Below are 6290 nucleotides of genomic sequence, written 5' to 3'. Positions count from 1 at the left end.
GGGTTAGAACCCTGGCTCTGATATTGCTCCAGCCAAGTTGCTTCTTCTCCCCAAGCCTTGGTGCTCTCTCCTATGAAATGAGATGATATCTCAAGAATTATTCAAGTGAGTGTAAAGAAAGTCCCTGGCACAGAGTAGGTGCCCAACAAATATCAGTGGCCTAGTGCCTGTGACAGATCCCATGGGTCCTGGCATCACATCATTTCCTAGCGAGAGAGCCAGAAAGCTCTGAAGGGCAGGGAGGCTCTGGGCGTAGGCAGGCGGGGCTGTGATGACAGCAAGAGGAGTGGACACATACAGGGCTGGCAGGAGCTGGGTTCTGGAGGGAATAAGCCGGGGCCACAGGCAGGGCTCTGTGCAGACCCTGAATGGCTGGGGGCCACTGCAGGGCTCTGGGCAGAGGAGTATTTGATTTGGGTCAAGTTCCAACAGGATCACTCTGGCTGCTTTGTGGAAAGTGAATTCAGGGGCGAGACGAAGGGGGGAGACCACTGCGAGAGCTGCTGCACCCATCCTGGAGGGCAGTGCAGGTGGTGGCCAGAGTTGTGGAGAGAATGGTCAAACTACCGATATATTTTGAAAGTAGAACGAATGAGAGAGACAGAGAGAATGAAAGAGAGAGAGACTCAAAGGTCAAGGATGATTGCAAGGTTCCAGCCTCGGCAAGGGAGTGAAGGATAGAGGTGAGATGGGAATGGCTCTGAAGTGGGGCAGGCTCAGGCTGAATTTTAGGAGTTCAGTTTGTGACTCCACTGGTCCTCTGAGTGGAGCTGCAGCAGCAGGTATTGGCTCGATAGGTCTGGGGTTTGGAAGAAAAGTCCAGAATGGCTGCAGGCACCTGCCCTGTTAGTCCCCATGTCTTGCACATAGTAGGTCTTCAGTACACACCTGCTCACCTGGCCTGCAGGGCTTTGTGGGGACACATAACTGGCCACACTCCAGCTCCTGGGCTCCAGGGAAGGTAGAGAAGGAGCCAGGGGCCAACCACGGTGAGCCATACCCTGAGGGCCATGAGCAGTGCAGCCAGCATTTCCCAGAAGATGCTGCAGGAGGTGAGCCAGGAAAGTCTCTCTCTCTGAGAGAGACCCTGGTGCCCTGGTGCAGGAGGTGAGCCAGGAAGGCCTCTCAGCCAAGGTGGTGTAAGTTTTGGCTGACACAGATGGGCATTCTGGAAAGGCAGACACTCCTGCTTCAGGGTGAGGTAGGAGACATAAGGAGTAAGGCCCAGCACAGCCAGAGTTAAGAGGTGAGTGTAGGGCTCCGGTTCCAATCTGGGCTCTGGGACATAGGGCAAGATACTTAACCTCTGAGGTCTCCATTTTTGCCTCTGCAAAACAGGAATGATAACCGCCCCTCTTCACAGGTTGGTGCAAGAATGAAATTAACTAATCCATATACAGTGCACCGGACAAGACAGCAGGTGCCCAGTAAGCTACCACCCCTCAGCATTGTGCCCAGAGACAGCAGCGTGCTCCTGCTGCCTGGGGAAATGGTCAGGGCAAGGTGGGAGAAGCACAATGCATGAGGCTTGGGGACCCAGATAAGGAGGCTTTATTTCCTTTGGGCAGTGGGGAGCCATGAAAAGTTCTGTGCAGAGAGATGTGTAGATGTTCCTCGTGGGTCCTTGATTATCTTTACCTGTGCTCAGCATGACCCCCCATCCCAGACCTCACCTGGCACCCTGCTTCCTGGGCTTAGGGGCACACTATACTAAGGCCTGCTAAGCATTCACTACCTTCCATGCCTTCTGAAGCCGTCAATCCTCACAGCAAACCCATGCATGGAGTCGGTTCTTTTATTATTAGGTTTTGACAAATGGGGAAACCAAGGCACAGCAAATGTCATACAAATCAATGTAGTCATGCAGATAGCAGGTGGCAGAGCCAGGATGCAACGCCAGGCAGCAGATTTGACTCCAGAATCCACACTGGTCCCTCCCAGCTCTGAGAGAGACCCTGGTGCCCTCTGAGAGTGGCCGGGCATGGTGTGAAGTGTTGGGCACTATTGATTCTCCTGGTAGGTAGGGCAGGGTCACAGTGCCCATTGCAGTGTGGTAAGAAACTGGGAGGTGGTATGACTTGTCCAGGGCCCCAGAGCTAGTCCCTGGAGCAGCTGGGATTCTAATTCAAGTCTGGGACTCTAATCCAGGTCTAGGACTCCAAATGCCCATGCTGGGGGTGTAGGTGGTACAACACATACAATCTTGAACCTGAGCCTTCTATAGGGGTGAGGTGGCCCCCTCAGCCTGGAGCTACAGGTATTTCTGAAGTCTTTACTACCTTTTGGGAAGGAAGATAAGGGGTCTTCTTCCAGGCTGCCCTGGGGCTTGTGTCACTGGTCTTTTTACTTCTGTTCCCCTCCTGCCTCTCTCCTCTCAAAGAGGTTTTTCATCCCGGGAAGCCCCTGGTCCACCAGCCCCAGGTGCTGATCATCCCCTGGAGACCAGCTGGGGGGACCAGAAAGCTTCACTGCATCCTCTTAAGGGCCTCACTGCCAGGAAAACCAGCAGAGGAGAAAACAATGTCTGCAGACCGGTGAGGTCCAAGGTCACTCCATAAAAATGGATTCCTGGAAAAACATAAACCAGCAATTTACCCTGTGAATTTTATTGACCTAAAAAAAAAAAAAAAGCTATCTCATTTGAATAATGAAGGGAGATTAACCATTCCTAGTTCCTCTTTTATTAGTGAATAAGGACACACAAAATACTCAACAGAAATGGAACACTCACCCCAAGCCTCAGGTCCCATTTATTCGCCACTTTTGCTTCATAAAACCCAGTATTTCTATTAAAATAGGATGATGTCCAAAAGGTTTGCTTGTTTTTAAGAAGACTGTATTTAATAAAGGGTAAGACTTAGTTTGGTTTTTTATTTTTTAAACAAAGCTCAAATTCTCCTGACTTCATGCCTGTTACTACAGCCAGAGGGAAACTGATTTCAGAATCCATCCGATATGTCCGATTTCTTTGTGGCATCCACTTCATCGCTCAGCAGCCAGCCATGATGTCATAAGCCCATCAGATTTCCGGTAGGGGGGAAACACTGGGGAATTGGAAAGAATGGATGTTTCTTACCCGTCAGAAAGGCGGGGTGTGTTTGGGAGGAGAAGCCCCTGTGTCTGGCGGGGATGGAGGTAGGCTCAATGTTTGTGATATTAAATGTCAGGCAGAAACCTGAAAACCCCAGCCACCCAGATGTTTTCTCGATATCCAGATGTCTGGCACCGAGCAAACCATGCTCCCCCTCCCAGGAGGCACTCGACATTTCGGCTTTGACCTCAGGTCGACAACAAGTACCTCTGCCTTTGCTGTACATCCTCGAAGCTGCCCACCCTTGGGTTTGGAATTTTTTTCTAAATCTTTACACATGGATGACAAGAGTAACTAGGTCCAGATTTTTAAAAGCTGTTGAAGCAATGATTTGAAAAGTTCAGTCCCTGGAATTAGCTGCCACAGAATACACTGTGTAAGCCAAAAAGGAGGGGAAAAAAATCCCTCAGCCAACACACACACAAACATATGTGACTCTTAAGCCATAGGACTTAAAAACCCAAAACAAAACCAACCAGTCTGAGAACCAAGGACTCGAAACTGACACTGAGAAGCGATGAGCCCTCCCCCAAGAGCATGCTTCCCCCCAATCAGAAAAACACCGAACAGCTTTGTTCTTCCTGACAAAGCCCCTTGCTTCCAAGGAACCGACAGTTGCCAACAAAAGCACAGGGTAGAACTAATTTACACTCAGACTGGGGCTTCAAGGAGTCATAAAGTACAGGAATGGAAATGGCTTTGCCTGGGAACCCTGCCTCCCACAGCTGGCAGTGCGGACCCCCCCCCCCCAGGCCTGAGGGAGCCCAGCAGGCCTCAGACAGAGCAGGGTCCTGGCCTCCTGGTGGCCTGGCCAGGTGCCCAGTGAGGTCACCTCCTAGGCTTGTGACATCACAGCTAATTGCCCCTGAAAATGAGCCAGGAACTGCAGGTCCTTCAGAGTCCCTGAGGCTTCACAGGGAACCAGCCAGAGGAGGGGAAACTGGGAGGGGCTGAGAAGGGGGGCCATCTCCAATAAAAATCAAGTGCTCAGATAATAAGCAAAAAGGAAAAGGGGTGGTCCAGGGGACAGCTTCTGGCAGAGGGCCTGAGGTAAGTGGAGGCTCAGGGCTGGGGATAGGGAGCTCTGGGCCCTCATCTCCTATTATAACCCTTGTGCCTTTACAGCTGAGGAAACTGAGGCCAGGGGTGGCTGAGTAGCCTGCCCAAGGTCACCAGTCTAATTATTGGGACAGCCAGTACTGAGGAACAGAAAATACAAGTCTGGCACTGCACAGGTCTTCCTGAACGTTATCTAATTTAATCCTTACAACACACTGTGAGGGGTGGATTATTGTTAACCTCCGTTTCCAGAGGAGCCAATGGAGGCGCAGAGAGGTTAAGTAATTTGCCCAAGGTCACACAGCTCATCATTAGCAGAACTTGGCTTGAACTTCTGAGTCACCTGATTCTGAATCCAGTGCTCTTTCAGCTCCATGGGGAGAGGCAGTTGAAGTTTAGCTGGAAGCAGTGAAGCTGATTTAAATACATATTTAAAATACTGGTGATCCCCACAGAACAGAAGGGAGTAAATCATTGCAAATTAATTTTTTTAAAGCCATTCCAGCAGGAGGGCTGGCTGGCCGGATGGGTGGGTGGGGAGACCGCTTTTATTCCATCCCTGCCAGAGCCTGAATAAAGCATGGAGACTGTCTCTCTAGCCATGCGTGGCAGCAGCTCAGTCCCCATGCGTGGTGGAGGGTGCGATAAAAGCTTTGCTGGGCATCTGTGAGAGCATAATCTGCCACAGAAAATGTACCAGGCACATAGGTCTGATGGAGCCAGGGGACAGAGTAATTCACAGTGTAGAAACTACGAGAAATAAAAATAACAGTCATCACTCTGAGCCAGATTCCTACTTTTCAGGTGAGAGTTTAAATGAGCTGTGGGTCACCTGAGCAGCTATTTTGGCCCAGAGACCTCACTCTGGATCAGAGAGATGCTGCTCAGAGTCAGTCCTGGCCAACCAGAATGGGGGAGGCGGGGCAGTCACTGTGGTCCTGACCACCCTGGTAGCCCTGCTGACCACTACCTTCTCCCAGAGCAGCACAGGGAGAACCAAGGAAACCAAGGAGACAGAGGAAAGGGGAACAGGCAGTCTGAGCTCAGAGACCAGGATGACACCCACCCTGGTAGTCTGCTCTGCCTCTGGGTTCGGTGCTGCAGTGGCCAGTCTGGGCTGGGCCTCTCCTACATGAGGCCTGCCGGTCTCTTTTACTTTGTTTTGTTTTGGGGAACAGTAAATGGGGTGTACAACCCAGGACCCAGGCAACATAAAGAGAAAGAAAAGTTTCTGCCACCTGGATGCCTCACCTGTCTGAGAAGCTCCTGTTTTTCTGGGGAAATCTTATCCATCCTTTATTCACTTTGCCTATCATCCACCCAGAAGAGATTAGAATCCTACCCACCAAGTACTTACAAACAATGGAAGGAGACAACATTAGCCAATTAATACAAAAGTGTCCATGGAGGGAGTGGTCCCAAGGCTCTGAGAGTCTGTCAAGGTGGCAGTGTCAAGTCAGAGACATCAGGGAAGGCTTCAGGGAGGAGGAGACAGTGGCTCAAAGGTGGAGGAGTGTAACCCTTCTGTCACATCACCACACCTGTAGGGAGGCCTCCTCTCCCCATACCCCATCCTCTTCCCGTCTGTCTGTCGTTCACCCCCTGTCTCTGCACTGCTCTGGAAGCCCTGAGAGGGTAGAGACTGGACCTTCTTAGTCACTGCTGAATTGCGGGTGCCTGGCACAGAATAGGTGTGTGATGACTGTCGGGTAACCAAAAGAATAAGAAACATGTGCAGGGCTCGGTGCCTATAGCTCAGCGGGCCAGGGTGCCGGCCACATACAACGAGGCTGGAGGGTTCGAACCCAACCTGGACCTGCCAAAGAGCAATGACAACTAAAAAAAAAAAGCCAGGTGTTGTAGTGGGCGACTGTAGTCCCAGTTACTCAGGAGGGACTGAGGCAAGAAAATCACTTGAGCCCAAGTGTTTGAGGTTGCTGTGAGTTGTGACACCACAGCACTCTACTGAGGGTGACATGGTGAGACTCTGTCTCAAAAAAAAAAAGAAAAGGAAAAAGAAAGTAAGACACATGTGCAGAAGGCCCTGTGGCAGGAAGAATCACAGGGAAAGGGGGTGGGGCAAAGGACACAGAGAATGATGGGAGATGAGGCTGAGCCTCCCTCAAGAGCCACCCTAGAC

This window comes from Nycticebus coucang, chromosome 3 (genome assembly GCF_027406575.1).
Source record: "Nycticebus coucang isolate mNycCou1 chromosome 3, mNycCou1.pri, whole genome shotgun sequence".
NCBI lineage: Eukaryota > Metazoa > Chordata > Mammalia > Primates > Lorisidae > Nycticebus > Nycticebus coucang.
This window is presented reverse-complemented; position numbering follows the sequence as displayed.